At 37.7% G+C, this 21,955-nt stretch overlaps 1 long non-coding RNA gene across 3 annotated transcripts in view; it reads right to left on the bottom strand.

Moving 5' to 3' along the window:
• LOC121517782 overlaps positions 1-21,348 on the bottom strand; it is a 145,511-nt gene extending 124,163 nt beyond the window's left edge. For all 3 annotated transcript variants that reach the window (XR_005992577.1, XR_005992576.1, XR_005992578.1), the window contains exons 1-2: positions 21,256-21,348; positions 19,717-19,795 (exon numbers count right to left, since the gene is read on the bottom strand). This is a non-coding gene — a long non-coding RNA (uncharacterized LOC121517782). The remainder of the gene's footprint in view (positions 1-19,716; positions 19,796-21,255) is intronic.
• Between the last annotated feature and the right edge of the window lie 607 nt (positions 21,349-21,955).

The following is a 21,955-nucleotide window of genomic DNA, read 5'->3' as shown; positions in this document are numbered from 1 at the left end:
ATCTCCACCTCTCCAAGTTTTTCACAGCCACTCCATCACGTTATCGTGATAAATGGTCCCACTCTCCAGAACAAATAATTCTTTTGCCTGAAATGCCCGATGTTTCATTCTCCTGAATTTGCATAAGCTCTAGTAGATGGATGCCATTACTGAAATAGGCCCATCAAACCTGGCTGCTAACAAAACAGACAATGAGATTGCTTAGTAACTTTTATCTTTCTTTTGGCACTCATTCACAGAGGTTTTCTGTGATCAGCCATTGTGTCTCATAAGCTCCATACAAGCCTCAGCCCTTAACATGCTTGTTCTTGGCCAGCCCTCAAGGGCAGGATAATGTGTTTGAATAAAAACTCAGTCTGCATTCAACTATAATTTATTCAGCAAAGATGCCCCACTGTGTTCCCAACCCCTCTTAAGTAGGATAAGCTGTTGTATTCACAAAAATTGACAGATTTATTCTCACAGAAAACATCATCAAATTTTTTTTTTTTTTACTTTTGTCTGAAGGGTGCAATAATTCTCATCAATTCAGCCCTAGATAATCAGGAATAATGACTGAATCTCGAATAAGAAAGAGCACTAAGGTTAATTGTTCCATTTTTGAGCGGGTATGCCTGTTTAAGTACATGCTCTTGATGAATTTTAAGAAGTGAAAAAGTACTGACAGAATGATGGCATGTAGACAAAGCTGACCCTCATGATATCTTTCCACTTCATTATAACAAACTTGAATTATTATCCCCTATTATTACTCAAGTTTGAAGGCTAAAATCCACTAGAGTAGCTTAAAATACACCATGTAAAGTGCTTCAGAGATCATGTGTGAACAATGGTGATTAGACAGTTTCCTCTTCCCTATTTAAGATATACCAGTACTTCAATTATCCTTCAAGGAGAAATTCATGCCTGCTTTTTGTTATTAAAGAGGCAGTGATTACTTGAACATTTTTTCAGCTGTACACTGAAGCATCTCACTAAACTATGATAAAACACATCAATGCTGGTGTTATTTCTGACATTTGCACAAAACTGATAAAATCTGCATTTTACAGCTTTTAATTAGCTCAAATGGACATCTGCTATGAAAAGTGTTGTCTGAAAAGGCGTGGCTTAACTTTATACTTAACTTTAAACTTTATATAAAAAGTAGACTGTACAGCCCCTAACCAACTTTACCATTCAGAGACCACTCCCATCCTCTCCTGCATCTGCACTGCCTCGGCTCAGAGAGCTCGGGCTTTAATAATGTCAGTGCTGGAGCCAACGGTCCTAACAAGCAGCTCTGAGGCAGCAGTGTTGTGTCACTTTCTGGCAAGGGGACTTCACTGTCACTCATCTGAAAACCCCCCACCCTTTTCTTCTCCCACCTATCAGTACCAAATGGCCTATTTTTGGTGCATTTTTCAAAAGTCTGAGGTGGACACAGTTGGCTCTGAGCTGGGGGTTTACCTTCACTTTAATGATGCTACACACACATAGGCTGCAATATATAGCCTACACATACACTAACAGGAACCTACGGACATGCATTAGTGGAAAGATGTCAGAGTAAGGAAGAGCTGGTAGGGTTTGAGCAGTTTGGAGGCTCAGTGCCTTGCTCAAGGGAATATTGGCATTACTCAGGAAATGTGCCAAGTTCCTCAGTGTTCAGAGAAAGGGTAGATATTACATTCAAAGCAGTCAGCATCACTTTGTATTTCACACACACTTAGCTCTCTCATACACTCCCCTTGTTTTCATTGCGTTAGTCATACCCCATCTGTGCTAAATATTGGAAATGCTCCAATCTGCTGCCACAAGAACAGAATAGAGCCAGCAACTGCAACAGAACTGCAGTCTTCCAGGAGTGTGGTGTAATGATTTAAATTGCTAAAGGGAAGATGGAGGTCACTTTCAAAATAAAAAATATGGCAAACTTAACAAGGCTTCTCGACCATTCAGTTATAATTCTGATGTTGGTCAATTCAACCAAAAAGATTTTGCTTGTATACTTAGCGCTGTTCCTGTTTGTTCCAGTCCGGAAATGAAAGGGTGATGGGCCAGAGAGTAACAATTACAGTAGTCTTGTTTATTTTCTTGAGAATCAGCTGAAAACACCAAAATTTTAAAAAACTTATGAGATCTGTCCATTTCTCAGCAAATGGAGGTTAAAGATGAAGCAGTCTGTCACAATCATTAAATAAAAGGTAAATTAAACTGCCTCTAGGTCTTTTGTTAGCTGAGATGAACCTTCTACAGATAGCATTGACCAAGAGGTGGAAAAATGACTAAATCACTAACTTAAGAGTTGAAAAGTTAATTATGTGTGTTTACTTGTCCTGTTGGGAAAAAAAAAAAAACACGTGTCGCACATAATGTATTTGTAAAATAGCTTTTCTGAAAAGCAACAACTGAGAACAGGTCAGATATGTCATGATTGCCATTTTCTTTTACAACTTTTATTCTAATTCCAACCTGAGAGCATGTTGAGGAATTTTATTGAATGGATAAAATTATCTCTGCTGTAGTCTGCAGGGAAAAGATAATTTAGCGTCTGCTGAACATTTACTGCTTCCCTACTGGCACTTCGAGTGTTTGAAGAGGACTGTGTTCACTACCCCCTCAAACAGTCTCACATGATTAAAGAACTGATGCCAGATTATACACGAGTTAACTACAGGCACACATACTTTTATGAAAGTGACCATTAAATAGATCATGTGGCGTATGGCCCACAAATGACAACAACCATACTATTACTAATGCTCGGGTCACACTCCTTAAGCATATAGTTTAAGAACAGCACTATCTAATTAAATCAAGTTAAATTTCATCTACATATTTGTCTTGTGTCCATGAACACCATTTTAAGTCCTTGTGAAGCCTTCATGCACTATAGTAATCTGCATTACAGAAACAGTGGAAAAGGTGTAGCTATTGGAGAACAAGTCTTTACAGCATCGTTTCAAAAAGATAAATTCTAAAAACCAATTCACTGAGCTCAAACACACCTTCTGTCTACTTAAAACCTGGACGGTGATGTCTACGTGCCAAACTCAGGGCTTCAAAACAACCATCCACAAACCAATGGATGAATTCACTGCTATAATGTCCAATATTTTTAAACAACCTGCCTCTGCAGTATTAACAGAAGTAACATCAGACAAGTTCTAGACAAAGGCCATACTGACCTCCACAATGTAAGCTACGACAAAATATTCATCAGTATCGAGGGTGACTGAATTATTCATTGATATGCCATTTTTTTAAAAAGGGTGTGAGCATATCATGTGCTGGTCAGACACACACAGAAGGTTAATCTAGAGCTCTGACATACTGTATTGTCCCATCCATCTAAAACAACCCAGATTAAAAGACAAATTCAGGATAAAGATTTTTTAAGATTAAAAAAAAAAAATAAGAAAGGGGAAAAACATAATCAAATACAGACATGTTAATGGGAAAAAAGGTTGTTGCACATGCTTAATAAAATCCTGTTTTGAATATCTTTTAAGTTAAATTGTCACATTTGTGTATTTCCTACAACTGACTACATATCTATGGCAGAAAATGATAAGGGGTCATCTATTGGATAGTGAAATTACATACACCTCTTCTCTTAACACACACACACAGTATGTCCTAACCCATTCCCTTTCCTGTTTCTTGTTGTATTTTCTTCTTTTGAGTATATTGCGAAAAAAAAAGACTTATATTTGGACAAATGTGGTATATCAGAGTGCACAGATGCAGGTGTCCAAACAGACAAGCACATATCAGGACAAAACCACCCTTATAACATTGTGTGCCTCCAAACCAAATATTCATCATCACAGAAACCTCACCACGAAGAACAGCTGCCTAAACATAAAAACAAAAAATCCTGCAAAAGCAGAATGCTGCTGGAGCCAACACTGAACAACTCCAGGATTTTGTCTTGACGTATTTCTTGTACTGCTCTGTTTACCCGGTGAGCAGCTTGCACTTTGCAAAACCATTACCTGATGTCACTGTGGTTAAAACAACAGAGGGGAACAACAGCTGTCCAGCCTGTCAGAGAATAAAACTAAGATAACTTATAACAAGGGTGAAAAAGCAGCTATTGTCCTCCAAGATGAAATGTTAATGATGGCACTTTTAGAAAAATTCTGAGGAAAAAACAAGATCTGAATAGGAAAAACAACATTTAATGGAAGATAAATATCACAACTCAGCTCAGCCAATTGAAGCATAATCATGACTTCTTATGATCCAATAGCACAGAATGACCTTCAGAAACAGGTATAAACTATAACCATGCTGTTGCTTCAGACCTCTCCTCTTAAAAGTCTGAAAGATGAGGGTAGAAATCATAAGTCCTTTCATCAATCTATCCACTCAGGCATACCACTTATCCTTCAAGGGTCACAGGATCATTAAGTCAACAAGACACAATATAAATTAAAAGCTTACCTCAAGGTCATATTTAGCATTATAATGCATCTCCTTAGTGCTGTGGGGAATAGAAGAATCTGCTCTTATACTCCTATTAGTAATGCAGTTGACTCACGCAGAGGTTGCATTCAACTTTTCTTGCTGTCCATACGAAAAGATGAAAAAAAATTCCATCATAGACCATTTCATTATCCATCATGAAAATGAAATGTGACCTTATCTGTAGCAGTCTGTACTATACATTTTTTAAGCTCAGTATTCATATACAAAGAATAATATTAGTCATAATACGCATGAGATTAGTACTACCCGGTCTCTATTGATTTGTCAATCTCCCACTGACATCAGTGTTTGGTGTGGCACATTGGTCCTGGATGAGAGAAGTTTTTAGTTTAATCTTATTTACTGACATTTCTGACTGAAAACATTGAGATGCTGTATGACAGAAAAAAAAAAATAATAATAATAATAATAATAACAATAACTTTATTTATATAGCACTTTTAAAAACAGTAGTTTACAAAGTGCTTTACATACAGCAAGAGCAAAAACTCAGGGAAAAATAAACATCAGCAATCAGAGCAGAATAGGAGCTCTGTAAAATCAAACACGAAGGGAAGAACATAATGTGGACATATAATAAGGAAAAATAACAAAAATGAAAATGACAAGTAGAACTTGACTGAGAGTTACAGTAGAAGACTGTAAAATCTAAAATATAATGGCGTCAGTGTAAAGCAATGATTCCTATGATAATATTCTGAAAGATATGGTAGGATGTGGGAGGAGGAGAGAGTTAAATACATATATTCAAACAAACAAACAAACAAATACATGAAGATAATGACGATAATGACGACATCACATCAGTGGGAATAAAACAAAGATAAGATTCAAGACAGAAATGTAGTAGAGATGAGAACAGATAAGTAAAATTTAAGCAGGTAAACACGAGATAAAGAAGAAAATTAACATCAAAAGAGTATAAATTAATAAAAAGAATAAGAAGAGTAGTGTAAAGAGACGTAATGAAATAGGTAAATAGTTAAATAGTTAGAAGGGACATCACATAAAAGCAAGTCTATAAAAGTGAGTTTTAAGGAGTGATTTAAAAGATGTCACAGAATCTGCCAGCCTTATCTCTTCGGGCACTTATACACTTATAATTGTGTAAGTAATATAACAAAGATTGAGATATAGACTTGCACTCTTAGTTAAGTTTCTTAATTTAACACTGGTTATGAATTTGAACTATACAAGCAAAACTGATTGACAGTAATAGCAAAAGCTGCTGAAAAATGCTAGATTACTACTCTGAATGCGCTAACACAACACTGGGTGCTGCAACTGCCTTCAAAATATCAAAAGCTGCTTATTTCATGCTGTCTTCATTTAGAACAGCTCTACAAAGGATCAACAGACTTTAGTAGCATACAAGCAAACAACACAATCCATTTTTTGTGGATGGCAGCTAACAAACACTGCTTAGAGTTATGTGGACTATTCAAATTGGGCACTTATACAACACAGGGACACTTTTAACTTTCTAAATCAACTGGGTCAATAACACTGCCATTTGCGACATGAAGGGCAACAAATTCTTAATTGTCAAATTATAGGTGGGTGCCAATGAGCTCACATTAACTTGTACATGTTACTTAAGAACAGTACCCTTATTAGTTTAAGCTATCAGTCAGAGTCCTGGTGATTTAACGTTAGTTAAAACAGCCATATTTTGCTCAGGCTAACACAAGTAGCTCTGTGCTACTGTCTATTGTACAGACAGAGACAAAAGAGCATCTACATTAACCAATTTGTTATTTGTTCCTCTGTTTATAGCTCACATGGTAATTTGCAGAAATATAACTCATCTTATGAGGAGCGGACCTGCTTGTCTATTATCTGCATAAGAGATGTCAGATGTGAAAGGTGTGGAGATGGTTTCAAATTATGTATATGTTTGTGTGGTGTGTGTTGGAGTAGGCATGTAATAAAACATGAGTATGATTGTGGTGACTGTTCCATATTTACCAGATTAGATATGGGAAAGGTGTCAAACACACTGAAGCTAATCTGACAGTTGTGGGCATCAGGCTGCTCTCAGAAAGCTCTTTTGCAATCACACGTGAAAATTAAACAACGGACTGAAAAGGCTGCTGTGACTCGGGATGGAAATTGCCCTGTCACATGTAATATCTCAGGCTAAGCATTGCACTCAACATTCACATTATATTTCTTCTTCTTTTTCCCCTTCAAGAAATCATGGTGGAGTTGGATCACTGCAAATATGAATGTGTTTCCACTCACTGACAGGTCAGAGGGCTGTGACATTTTACATGAAGACACCATTAATTAGGGCCCTATGATTTCCGCGTTAACAGAATCGCGGAATTGGCCAATAAAAACTGAATTTACAATTTAACGCGTAAATTGTGGAAATTGAATGAATTTGACTGAAATACTGTGTTTTTTTAGAAAGAGGAATGTATATCTGGGAATATGTTCCCGGGGCACACTAAAGTGGGGTACAACTTGTTCCTCGCTTAACAAAGGGTGCTTCTCGTTACAAAATTTTGTCCATCGTTTTGTCCATTGTTCTCCCTCTGCCATGATGAAGGATCTTCCAATTCCTTAAATGCACCTGGAGGAGGCGAGGATCGAGGGAGGAAACAGCTCCTAGAGGAACATTGAGCGAGGAAGCACTGGTGTATCCTCTACAGAAGTCTTTTTACCAAAGGTGCAACATGATTGTTTGGAGGCGCGACATCTGCCAAAAAAGCCGTACCTCTGCACGGTTCATGACTGTTTATATTCTTGCAGCACTTATTTTCTTGAAATAAAACACTTACATAAAGGTAGATTAAATAACAAATATGTTTTAGGTTTTAACTTTATACAGGATGATATGATCTTACAGAATTTCAGCCTCACAAAGGCAGAAGTTTGTTTATTGTTCCTATTTAACTGAAAAAAATCAACAAACTCACAGAGAACTGTGGTGAATTATTGATCAGATTACAGATTATGTGAAAGAACACCTCAGTTATCAGCTAATAAAAATGGATCTGTAGGCTAGATAGATGAGGACATTAACAATGATTAAATGGTTAGGTTTATAAACCAAAAACATTCTACTGATAATCAGATATGTAATATAAAGATTGCTTTTCTTAATACATTTTATTGCTGATTTTTTTTCCATTTTTATTGTGAGTCATCATAAAGGTTTTTGAAATTATTTTAAATACGGGTCTGCGAATGTTTGGGCTATGAGGCGAATCAGCTGATCATCAGTACCTGACGTCTCTCAGACTGACGCTGTGAAGCGAAGGATTTCTCATTCATCAAGCCTCCTCTCTCCTCCTGTCTCTCCCTTGCCTCTCTCTTTCAATTCCACGCTGGGTGGAGCTAAGACGCGAACGGAGGAAGGAAGGATACCAAAGTATGAAACGAGAAAGACCTAAACACTCACCCGCCCCCTCTTAAACAATAACAGCACATCAAAGTGGCTAAACGAAACACTGGCAAACATCACGGGGCTGCACTGGCGACATAATGTTGCATTTTCAACAAAACTCATCAGTGTTTCGAGTAATTTTACCTCACCACACCTGCGAGTCACGGAGAGAGAGAGGTGTGTCTGCGCGAGGCAGACGCTCACCCCTAGGAGGATTCAAAACCGAGTTTTTCCAAGATTTTATGAAGTCCTGCAGTCTAAATGATGTTACATTCGAGTAACAGTTAGCTTAATAATTCCTCCTGTAGATAATGTAGTTCTCTTCACAGGCAAATATGTAGCAGTCTGATATGAGGCAGACCAGACAGCGAGGATGGAGAGAGATGAGGAGAGAACCGTTACAGTCAGGAGTAGAACAATGCAGCATCAGATTGCATGGAGTGTTACAGACTGTGAGAGTAGAGAAAAGTTTAGGTAACAGGTTTACTTTTAACTATTTAACTTTAATGTGACCTTATTAAGTTACTATCACTCTGTGTTTGAGAGAATAGAAGGATTTCTTCATTTACACTATAAACATCAGTTAGGATGTGATTATGCACATGAATGTGTCTTGAAATGTTAGAAATCTCTGACTGTTAAACTGGTTATAATTATTTTATATCAGGGTTATCCAAACAATGGCTCCTGGGCCAACTGTGGCCCTTTTTCAATCAATTTAAGGTTATTTCTATTTAATTAGTGAACATTTTATTCATTTACATAAACAAGACACTCTTTTAATGGTAAAATTAGTGGAAAGGTTAAAAAACGGAATTTCAATAAATGTTAATAGAAAAAAGGAATTTGGAAAAAAATAAAACGGAATTTGGAGGGAAAAAAAAGGATTTCATAGGGCCTTAATTAATGAAGGTGATCTTTGATGTTACAGAATTGCTTAAAGTGTCAACCTGCCGCAGGTGTTGTGATCATAATATCTGACTGACTGTTCTTATAGCACTTGCCATCTGATCAGTGAAATGATCACTGGACTATTACCTTGTACAGAACTCCTTCAAAAAATGTATAAAATCAATCACTGCTGTCAAAGAAACAGGAGGACTGTAATGGCACCAACAGAGTGGTAAAAAGAGAATGAAGAGAATGTATGAACTCTGACAGTCAAAGGATCAGTGGCGGCTGGCCAATAGAGGGCGCTGGGGCACAGCCCCCCCTGAGCCAGACAAATATTAAACAATAGAGTATGAATTAGAAAATAAAATCCTTTTAAATAAAAAAGATCGATATGTGTATATGTTGAAGACATGATACAGACCCAGCAATATGCGATTATAATGTATTACAAGTCATCTACAGAAAGAAATCTGCATTTATTCAGTGTTTTCTCCTATTTTCTGTATACTTTTGCTCATCTAGGGCTATTTCCAAATAGCCCCGAGGAGGCGGGTTTAAGGCGCAGTTTCACCAATGGCTGATTTACTATATAAATGAGTGACACACAGATGAGCCAATCAGCACGCTCAAACTAGATCCGTTAGGGGCTACCTTCAAGTAGCCCATCACTCAGTCATTGGTTAAAGTCAAGACTAGTCTCTTCCCGTAATTAAACGGGAACTGGACGGTAGTCGTGACTGTATTCATTCTCCAGTAGTGGCTGACTGAAACTTCATCCTGATGAGTTTTTAAAAGTGTTAACTCAGTTTCATGTTTGAATAAAATGATTGTTGTATGTTCAAATGTGAAGAAGAACTGTTGTTTTTATACTTTAACTTTTTGACTATAAAAAGAGACAATGTGCCCTGTAGTTGAACAGATTTAGGACAGCCCCACCAGGGAAATTTTTCCCCAGCCACCACTGCAAAAGAATACAGCTATTAAGCACAATTTGCTTTATTCAATATCAACCTCAATATTACTACCTTATTAACTATATTTACTGCCGACAGCCACGCACCACCACTGTGATCCAATCAACTCAGAGGAAATGAGCTGAGGACATGGCTAAGCAGAGCCTAGGCACAATTGTGAGGAGATAATTAAATGATCTTTGTGAGCCCTGCTGGAATTTTCATTTTCTTTTTTTCTTAACTTTCTTTTTATTTATTTTTCATGAAAACAACATTCATTACAAAACAGGGGAAGATATTTCCACTTCAAAAGCCATACACACATACATATGTCATCTTTCAGTGTTCTTATAAATATGACTTTTCCCTTCTGTTTGTGTTTGCCTCCCATGACGACTTTGCGCTATTAAATCTTTAGTTATCAGACTTAAGAGAGCTCCTTCTTATGTGACTACTCGCTCTGCCATCTTACCCAGAAGTCGGTATTTTCATTGTCCACTGATTTGCTCTTTAACACTTCTATCATCAGTATTTCTACCAAATTCAATACAAAGTGTAACGGTGCTCTCCCACTCTCTTACTAATTGTGAGGTGAGTAAGCTAACTCTGTCAAACAAACATTTCACAGAGGTAGGGAAATGTAACAAAGATGCACTCAAGTGAAGCATTGCTAAGTTGTAATTTAACAAAAGCGCTATCTGATTCCAGGTGATAAGTAGAAGACTCAATGTGTCTACAAGGGCTACAGCTGCCCTCTCGTTGGGTAGATTGATGGTTGACACTGGAAGAAAGTCTGTGGGTGCTGAAGTCAAGCATCATTACTGAAGTCGAGCATCCCAGGAAGGCAGTTAATGGCAGCAAAACAGACAGCTGTGCATGTGTCCCAACTGCTCAATGAGGCTTTGCCACATGCAAAAATAAAATAAAAAGACTGAAAACATATGGAGATTTCTTTGCTGAGCTTCCATGTCAGGTGAAAATTCAAAGTCATTCAAAGTATTTAAATATGCCTTTTAAACCTTTAAGTCCGATTCAATAACATCATTAAGCACTAAAGATTCTCTTTAGTTCCACATTACAGTGTTAAGTGATTTTAGAAAGGGACATAATATCATTGGACATTACCAACCAAATTTTAAACAAGGCTTTGGGAGAGTTTTAGTTCTATCATTAACAGCTGGGGAAAGATTCTGAGATCAAGGCAGACTGAAAATGTGCTTAACAGTTCCAGTCTGTGTGCTCATTAAATCCATGTGAGGGTAAAAGCCTGGAGGAGGAACACAAGTGAGAGTAAGTTCTCCTTGAGGGACTGATTACAAACTCTCCTACATGACTCCAACCAGGGCTGTATTCTTAGAAATAACAGGGCTGTTGGGTTACCTGTCCCAGATAAACAGTAGCTTGTCTAGATGAAGGCTGATATCCAGGATAACATGGACAGTGATATGACTGTACTTGCTGTTTGTTAAACAGAATCAAACAATCCTTCTGCTTGCATAGGCAGCTTGTTGATGTCCGAGCCTATTAATCACAGTGTCACCACTGCAGAAGAGTTATGAATGAGCTACAGCGCTGTTGGAGATGGGGACTGCTGGGACATGGCGGACCTGCTGCTACCATCCAGTAAGTGATGGAATTAAGCTGCTGCAAAAATAGTGTGGAAATTTTTTTTCCAGGTGAATAATTGATGTATTGGATCGAAAATATGATACTGAACAGATAACTATGGCTATAGACTATGCTGAGGAAACAAAAACTTGTGTAAAATACAATTTCTCAAAGTGAAGTGCCAATGCAGGATGAACATCCAACTTCTGTGATGAAATGTAAATACTCTTAACCATCAATAACAAACTGTAGATAGCTATGAGGTATGAACCCAAAGCTAGTGACAAATGCCCAGTCACTCTTCCCACCTCTGCTGGTCATTTGTTGTCTTTAATTGAGGTCTTTCATCAAACCAGAGAGGTATAAAACAAAGCCAGCTCAACATACCCAGGTTTTCCTTCGGTAAGCTGGCTCAAAAAAGCCTATAACTCTCTATAGATAACAGGTAGTGGATTATAAACATGCTCTGTCAACTCAGGCTTTGTGCTTCAGGTTGCATACTTGCTCTCAAAAGAGTAGCTTCTAGCACATTTAAACAATCTTCAACAGGGACTGATATCTCTTTTAGGCATCTGGAAGCCAAGTGGTAATCCTTAATGCTTTTTGGAGATGCAACCTAATGTGCATTGAAAATGGTGAGATTTCTGGTAGCTCAGACTAAATATGACCTCGGTCTGGGATACATTCATCCAGACTGGATTGGTTGTATGAATTGGAAGGGTACTGGTACTCATTAAAGACCCCATAACTAATGTGATCTGTAGTATTCACTAGCGAACAAAAAGCATTTTATTTATGCCCATCCATCCAAGTTCAGAGGTCTGCAGGTAATTTAAGATATCCAGATAATTTTGGCTCAACTCAGTATTAAGAGCCTGTCTTTCAGTCACCAAATAGCTTTTCATGTGATACCAAACCAAGACCACATAGCTTGTGGTCTTGAACTGAGTTGTCATTTCAGTCTAACTTGCACCCCACTAGATTTATTCGCTAATTAGTACATCACAATGCAGTGTTTCCCCTGCCATTATATCAGGGGGGCGCCCCGCCCCCCTTGAATGTCAAGTTAATTTTATTTAATTGTGTTTTCTATATAGCGCAAAATCACAACATATGTCATTTAAGGATACCTTTTCTATAGCAGGTCTATATCTTTTCCCTTTATTAAACAAACTAAATAGCCTTATATTCTTCATCTTTTTTACACAAATGCATGTAATTTCTGAGTCCTGGTTCTCTGACCTTTAAGATAGCAGGCAAGGTTTTATGGTGAGAGCAACAACACCACAACCTGTGATCCCTTCATCCTCAGTGCTTTCCACTTCTTTTTTTAATAGGACAAGATTGATGGAGTGATATGTGGCTGCAGCCTAGGAAGGAACAGAGGACCCTGATTAACTTTAATAACTTAATGTATAGTGCATGTGCTGCATGCCTGTAATTAACATTGTGATAAAAGCAATTAGCTCATTAATGCAGGCCATCACAAGGGTAGAGATAATGGACTGATGCCCATTAAAATTTTGGTCAGACAACCATGAACATGAGTGCAGCAGTAGATCAAAGTTTATCCTTTAGCCATACTGATCAGTCCCCATGGCTGAGCAATAATATGAAGTTTAACTACAAATAATGCTGATGCACAAAGTTGGGAGTATGGTGGCACATATTTTAAATGACAGGCTGCTGTACTCAGATTCTTCTAAAGCACTTTGTCAGTAAAAGGTGAGATGAGTTTTATCTATTTGCTAGGACTGACAACTAGAATTAGAACAATACACAGTCATGGCTGGCTAATGTTTTTCTATATTGTAAATATATATTTATTTTTAATTCAGTGGTCAAACTGTTTTGGTCATTTACTCTAAAATGTGAACCATCTGAATCCTGAGTTGTTTTTTTAAATTATTAGTTTATTTAATAAGGACAGCGCACATTAATCCACATATCCGCATTCCGCAATACACATCAATGTTTTAATATGCCTGAGTTAGCACAACAGCTCATTTTCATCCACTGTCATAAGGCAGGCAATTACACAAATAAAAAAAAGATCTTTTGCATCCTTAATGCATGTGCGCACATCTTCCTATACACAGACACACTACACCTGCTATATGATTCTGAGTATCTCAATCTGAGATCCTGAAGACCTGTGAGCTGCAGACTCCAACCTCTTGGTTGAGTAGTCACACCCCAACTGGATAAACACCAGCAGAATAAATGTCAACGAGTTCCACACTTAGCACAAGTAGTGTGTGTTTGTGTGTGCTTGCGTGTCATGGTGAAGACAAATGAGTTAATTAACATGTTTTCTGCAAAATTGGTGAGGCAGAGCAAAACCAACAGTAAAGGATTGTTATAATGAATGACTTAAATGTTGGTGCAGTCAGGGTTTTCTATGAGCATTTATTTGCAGATTATCCTCAGGTTTTAGAAGATCACCACATCAATTTACGTGCCACATAAGGCCATCCTTAGTTTTGACAACGCATACCCACGCTTTTCTGTCTTAATGCACACAGCTCATTTGTTCCCACCTCCCCCCTTGTCTCTACATCTATGTGTGAGTGATCTTTTAACACAAGTCTTGACATGTTTCTAGCAGTTTTGTGACAGTATGCTTGTTTTTAATAACATGTAGCACATCGAAGAGAAGCCATAGAGTGTGTCAGATGCTGCAAGCAACACATACAGGAGGAGTACAGAGGAAATAGAGTACGGAGGTCTATCAATCGTAGATGGCGATACCATGAATAAGGACAATAAAATTTCTTAAAAGGCCACCTAGCTACAGGCTGTGTAGGAAGTGAATACTGTATTGTTACCTCTGCTATGCACTGCATGTCTGCCAATATGCATGTACAGTGGTTAACAAACAAACAAACAACCCTAACCAAGTAAGGTTTATGCCACAGCTGCCCTAAATTAACAGCACTGGTAATTACCAAAATCATTTTTTAATGTTTCTGCAATGGTTAATACACCAATATGTAGAAGCTCTTTAACCCAAATGATATTTTTAATGCTAAAATATTATTATTATTGTTATCCATGAATTTTAAAGTTTACTGATGTACAAAAAATCTGAAAAAATAATAAAGCACATTATTATTTATTGATTAATATGTCAAATTATAGTTATTTACTTGCATTCCTGAACAGAAAAATTTGTTTTAGTGGTTGAATGTTATGCTTGATTCATTTCTGACTTCTCAGAGAAGCCCGGTGAGCTGGCTCAAATTCGGGTGAATTCAGTTTGAAATCCCTCATTCCTGTTCAAAATGGTAAAACGTGGAGAGCTCACTGAAAATGTAAGAGTCTGCATTAAAGCACTTCATGATGCTGGATGGTCTTTGAGACAAATATGACAGGTGGTCTAATTAATTTGTTAAGCACTGCATGTATTTACCCTTGTCAAGGATAGGGAGAAAAAGGTGTGAGTATGTTTGAGACTTATGTGGCTTATTCTGATGCAGCATCAACTAGCCTGTAATATACTCAGCTCTGCATGTCTACTGTGTGGCATACAGTGGTATCCTGAACATCATTGTAAATTTAGAAATTTATATGGCATTTTTAGATGGCATTTTCCTTCATTATGAGGGCCAGATTTGCAGGCAGATGAAAAGCTCCTCCTCACACCTTATCCATTCATCACACCACAGAGACACTACTCTGAAATTTTTCCCAATTTCATGTAGTGCTGAGCTACTTCCTTTCTTTTCATTTTCAGAAAATCACTACCTTAATGATGCCTTGTAATCATTTGTTTTGTATACTGCTGTTTCATCACTCAATGCATAAGACACATTGCATCTTTCTTGTTTCAAAATCTTAGACAATCTACAATATCTGCTCCTTATACCTGTATCAAGAAGACATATTAAAATGTACAAGAATTGTTATGTAGCTCAGCTGGTTTAATCATCGTTAAATCATCTGCTTGTCCTGGGCTGCGATCCAGAGTACAGTTGCCATAAAATTGGAGTCATGCAAAATTAATAGTAACAAGGTCTCTGAATAATGAGGGCTGTCAGTAATATTATACTGTTGCACATTCTTTTAACTGTGTAATGTGCCCAAAACAAGGCAAGGCCGAAAAAAAAAAAAATTAAGGTGAAACTGTAAATCAACAGGGGCATTTAAAAAATAGAACTCTTGAATTAAGTCTGAATCCATTGGGAGTTAAACAGACAAATATAAGCACAAGCAAAGAGGGACTAAGCCCTGCAATCAATACAAAGCTACGTAAAAGTAAACTAACACTACACAGCATGGTTTCTTAATGTATTATTGACATCTGAAACTCAGTTGCTGATTCAGATCAACTTGCTTTTGACACTTCTCTCTGCAGAGCAGCTACACCATGCAAAAAAAAAATAAAAATACAAACCTATCTGGCCCTGTGTGGAAAAAGTAATTCCCCCCTTGTTAAATCATGAGTTAACTGTGATTAACCAGAGTTTTTGGAAAGCTGAGTTCAATTTCACTGGCCACACCCAGGCCTGATTACCGGCAGATAGGTTAAATCAAAATGTCACTTAAATAGAAGCTGTCGAACAGTGAAGTGAAGTGCACTACAAGATCTCAAAAAAAAAAAAAACGCATCATGCCAAAATCCAAAGAAATTCAAGAACAAATGAGAAACAAAGTGACTGAAATCTATCAGTCTGGAAAAGGTTATAAAAAGCCACCTCCTTATCAAGTCAAGCAGAAGCTGACATGTTAAAGAGGTGTTCTGGTCTGTTTTTCTAAATGCAATTTAAATTTACTGCTAGGTATAGTTCCCAACCATACATGGTTGACAGTATTTGATTAAGCTACTGAAAAATCAAATACACATGGCATGCTAGTGCATGCATGCCATGTGAAAAGAGCTCTGATATTAGTCAAAAAGAAAAGTATTTACAGATAGAGGAGTAGCACAGCATGCATATATTTACACATACAAACACCCATACATACAGTACTGTGCAGAACATTTAGGCATGTTTGGGCCAAAAATTGAGGCTAAAGTAAGGTGTAGATGTGTCGAGTAAGCCACCTGAAGGCACCATTGGGCGGGAAGGAGGACTGATTGTTTGTCCTTGCATATAACCAGGGGCATGGGAAAATAATCAGTTAAAAAAATAAAGTCCACACCTTAAGGGCTGAGTAAGGGGTGGATGTTAGCAGTGTAAATCACCTGTGTCATCATGATAGGATACAAGAACAATATTTTTTAGCAACAATAGGATATTTTCCAATATCACAAAATCTGCCACAATACAATTTATCTGGCATACATCTAGTTTATTTACAGCTTTATTGTACATTGTGAGATTTAAACGATATTACATATGTGGCATATGATGTTGTAGTGATGAATTTACATTATTTTTGATTTACTGAAATCTTGATTTTGAAAAACAGAGAGGTTAGACTTATAGCAAAGTTTTATTTCAAAGGATACTCTTATGATGAGCAGCCTCATAACAAGTGTGAAGGGGGTAGAGCAGCTGTCCTGCTTGATCCACCTTGATTTCCGACAGCTTATACTTTGATTATCAACCTAATGTGAGACGGCAAAATAAAATCAGTGTATTAAAGGAGACACACAGCAGCTGACTTTTCCCTCTCTGTTTATCCGTAGACATTGTATCAGACAACACTTCAGCTACTTCAGCCGTGATAAGAGTGTTTTGAATGATCTCAAAATAAAAAATGATGCTTAAAGCATCATTGTACATTTATGTTTTGACTTTCTATCAATCTGATTGTATTACTATTCAACCAATCAATATAACGATATACAATGATGGATCATTACACCTCTAGCGGATGTGGCAAGTAAGCATGGCCTAGGGTATCGTCTGGGTGGGTAGCAGGGTTGCCACGAGCCCCTGGTCATGCTGTGGATTTCTAAAGGATCCAAAAAACGCTAGTGGTCTCCAGGCATATTAACAGGGTGAATAGACCTTGGCTGCTAAGCAACACAAGTATGTCATCATGTGTCAAGCTTGACTCTTGGATGACCCTCCCCCCTGAGTTGTAGCACATCAGGTCCCACGATGAATTCTTAGCCCCTACATGCCTAAAGCTCATTCACATGACTGTACATCAGTACACTAACAATTATTCTTGGTGGGACTGTTGAGGATAATTGTGTCTACTGTATATCAGACACTGTCAGGCATACATTTTTATTCTTCTTGCCAAGTGCTGAGATCTGCTCCATTCAAAACTCACTCTTTCTCTGTTGTCCCCTCTCCACAGCCCTCACCCTCTCGCTCCTCCCTGGCCATCTTACTCCTTGGCCAAATTTGCTACTGCCACACAAATATCACACGTAGGGTTAAAAAATGGATCAGATGCTTGCTTGAAGTGCAGAAGAATCGATTTCAACAATGATTTGTTCCATTAGCATCAGCAAACACATTAATCTAAGTCAGTGTTTCCCTAGATGGTCTAGAAAGCAAGGGATGGACATAAGGCCAAACAGCCATGACCTAAGTCAAGTTGAACAATTGACATCAATTGAAGTTGAAGTTTGATGTTATCTTGAGATATTACATTTACAAGAATGGCCCGAACATACAGATGGTTATTCTGGAAAAATAATACTGCCAGCAGCTACTGCTTTAAATGGAAGTAGAGAGAATTTACCTTACTAGTGCATCTCAAAAAATTAGAATATCATGAAAAAGTTCAATATTTTTTGTCACTCTTTTCTGAAAGTGAAACCCATATATTATATAGACTCATTACACATAGAGTTAAGTGTTCCAAGCCTTTATTTCTTGAAATGTTGATGATTATGGCTTACAGATAAGAAAACCCAAAATTCAGTGTCTCAAAGAATTAGAATATTACATAAGATCAATAAAAAAGGATATTTTAAACAGAAATGTCAGGTTTCTGAAAGTATGTTCAATTCTATGCCTTCAATACTTGGTTGGGCCTCCTTTTGCATGAATTACTGCATCAGTGGGGCATGGCATGGAGACAATCAGCCTGTGGCACTGCTCAGGTGTAAGGGAACCCCAGGTTGCTTTGAAAGCGGCCTTCAGGTCATCTGCATTGTTGGGTCTGGTGTCTCTCATCTTCCTTTTGACAATACCCCATAGATTCTCTGTGGGGTTCAGGTCAGGCCAGTTTGCTGGCCAATCAAGCACAGTAACACCATGGTCATTGAACCAGCTTTTGGTACCTTTGGCAGTGTGGACAGGTGCCAAGTCCTGCTGGAAAATGAAATCAGCATCTCCATAAAGCTTGTCAGCAGAAGGAAACATGAAGGTCTCTTAAATGTCCTGGTAGATGGCTGCGTTGACTGTGGTTCACAGAAAACACAGTGGACCAACACCAACAGATGCCATGGCAGCCCAAATCATCACTGACTGTGGAAACTTCACACTGGACTTCACGTGGATTCTGTGCCTCTCCACTCTTCCTCCAGACTCTGGGACCTTGAAGAGTGGAGAGGGCTGGATGGGCTGTGAAAAGTACTCCCAAACTTTGTAGTAGGTCCCATTGATTAAAAAAGTAATCCAGTGCTGAAGTCCGTGTTGAAATCGGCAGGAAAGATGCTAATTAGAATATTTAATAAGCTAACACTAGTGTGATGATGTGTTCAAGATGGCTGGGAAATTTTGGTGTTTAAAGAATGGGTATAAATATGTTAATATATCAATGAAAATAACCTAGTAACTCAAAAATGTATTTATTTAGTAATATTTTTAATCATTGAAGAACTTTTGGAAGGAGGTTACAGCATTATTAATAATATAAATGTAATTTATTCAGCCTATTTATCAGAATACAATTTAATTTAATAATCAAAATTACATTTTATTTATTTGCTTCAATCACCGTTCCGAAAACATACCGAACTGTGACTTCAAAACAGAGGTACGTAACGAACCGAAATTTTTCTGTACCGTTACACCCCTAGTACAGGATGACAGATGCTCTTGTATTGTGACACAGTCAACGCTGTGTCCAAGACACCCTAGACCATATGTCAAGACTAGCATGTCAGAATTTTTCTTGCCCCATTGTCTAGTTCGACACTCTGCCCTGATATTTATGTGTATCCTAACAACTACCAATAGGAAAGCATTAATTCCTTATCTTTGTATCATCATTCACCAGAGTTAGTCCCCGCTTTTTCTTCCTCCAGGATCTCATGTTTACATGCAATGAAACTGTATGTATTATCTGGGTTAACTGGGGCTCCCCAACAATCTGTGTACTTGCACACAGTTGTGGAAACAGTAGTGACGATAGCATACGATGAGCGGTGTTGTTGCATAGTCTGACATGGTGCTATCATGAGTTATCATCAGTTTTCCTTTGGCATTAAATTCTAGAAAGTGGAAACCAAACTGAAATCTGTTGTCAAGACTTTACCTTTCACTCCTGTTTAATGAATCCTGTTTGGGACCTGCTGCTCTTTTCCTGGACTTTGGCTTGCCTTGTTTGCACCGTCCTGGTGAAGAAATTGTGTGAATATTAGTAACATCTAACATTCATAGTCTTGATTGCATTGCTCACTTCTGGTGGTAACCATGTCAACCAGTGAATATTAATTTTGACTTTTGTGTCACTAGTTTCACCTCTGTCCTGTTTGTCACACCTGTATCATTCTCAGTCTATTTAGTTTCTGTGTGACTTTTACTCTTGGTCAGTTTGTTATTTATCTTCTGCCCTTGATTCTCACAGCACAGGTTAATTAGGAGTTCCTTGATGAGCCTGTTTTGTTTGTAAGACACAAAAAAAGCTCCAAAAGGATTGGTTTATTTTTAAAAACAGTAGTTTTGTTTGGAGTTTTTACTTTTTATTTTCCAACTTTTTTGGTACATGATGCATTTGGTCACCTTTAGTTTTTATTTCATTCAAACCTGAAAAATAAGTTTTTTATGTATTTGTGGACTGTCTATGGAATGGAGCATGATACAGAAATTGATATTCCTTGAAATGTATGGATCATAAATTTCTAGCTCAAAACAAAATGGTTAACTTTGACAAAGTTGTGATTCATTTTGCATTGAAAAAATCATAACAAATCAAATCATTGATAATTAAAATTCATTGAAACTCTGGGCCCGATTTGGCCCATTATTCACTTCTAAATATGGGTCAGAGCAAAGGTTAGTTTAGGGAAGGTTCTGTCTGAGAATCGCACAGTTTGGTCTGGCAGTAACACAGGAGCCCTATAAGGACCCTAGTTCCACACCAAGACTCCCACATAATGGTTTTCCATATGAGGCCCAGCTATGAGCCATATCACCTGTTATATTTGGTGTAGTAGTAGGTTTTGTTACGGTTTGCATATAGCAATCACACAGGTGGATTTGGATTTGGGCCATTCACTTCCACATCCTGGCTGCTCATTCGACCCATATCAGGGTATAAGTAATTTTCAGCTGATTAAAAAAAAAAAAGAAGAAAAAAAAGAAAAGGTCTGAGGGGTTTGTTACACTTTAAAGTCCGTTAAGGCTCAGTGCTTACTCAGGCTTAGGGTAGTGATTGGGATTGGGTTTAAAAGTTGTGTTCACTGAATGCACCTTTTCTGCTCACATTAATGTGTGCGACCAAGCTAGCGTGCTTAAGCTTTAAAAGAAACGGTCAACATTTAGTTGGCTAACCAAAAGCAACGTTCTTGACAAGCACAACTACTAGATAGTCTAGTTTTAAATTAAACTGTCTATTAATATAGCCTTAAAATACACGCATTAGCTTGGTTAGAACCGTTTTAAACCTGCTAATTAAGAACACCTGCCAGAGGTTATGCACTTAATGGACCAGACAGGCAGCAATGTTAGCTTAAAAAAGTACAGACCAGTTGGTAAAGAAATGTAAGAAATGTGTGGTTAAATGGATCAAGAAATAAGGTTTTCAGGTGTTGCAGTCATTAAAAGCAATAATAATTTAGCAAACTTCACATACCTTTATTTACAGACGTCTCTCGGCCGTTTTTCACAATGTTTCAACGTTCCTGGTCTGATATGACAGCAGTGGCTGCACGTGCATGCTGCGTTCACTGTACCTTGGAAAATAACTGTCGGTCATTCGTGGATGGATGATAACTAATCAAAAAGGGTATGCGAATCCTCAAAAAATGTACCAAAACATGATGACCAAAATTTAGGTCAGAAGTTGGGGTAAAAATGCCTGTCACTACTGATCCCCAGAAAAAAACAAGCAATATTAATTTCTGCACTAATAGTTAACCTAATTATAGATAATTTTGTTCAAGTGAATCTATCCAATCAAGTTAAGAGACTCATATACAATTACTTATAGGCGAATTTTAACGCTTCTTAACAAAAGTTAGCCTATATGTTATTCTCCCTTATTCAATGACATTTGTCTAAAATCATTATAATACACATTGTTATATTTTCCCCTGTCTGTGAATCACTCTGGTTACTTTGGTCAGATCCGTATTTGTCCAAATTCCAAGTATGTCCAAGTATGTCAGCCCTTAGTTTGCCTACAATTGATGACCATCATAACAGATTTACGTTTAATATGTGTCACCCGATTTCCACTTAGAGTTATCTACTTTACCATCAGTGCTGCAAATAAACATTTTCCTATCAGCCCTGCATGCAACAGTCAGCCCACAGCAGGACTTCACCAACAC

The sequence above is a fragment of the Cheilinus undulatus genome, linkage group 2, assembly GCF_018320785.1.
Source record: "Cheilinus undulatus linkage group 2, ASM1832078v1, whole genome shotgun sequence".
In the NCBI taxonomy this organism is placed as follows: Eukaryota; Metazoa; Chordata; class Actinopteri; order Labriformes; family Labridae; genus Cheilinus; species Cheilinus undulatus.
The sequence above is the reverse complement of the archived record's forward strand: the minus strand, read 5'-3'. Positions and strand labels throughout refer to the sequence as shown.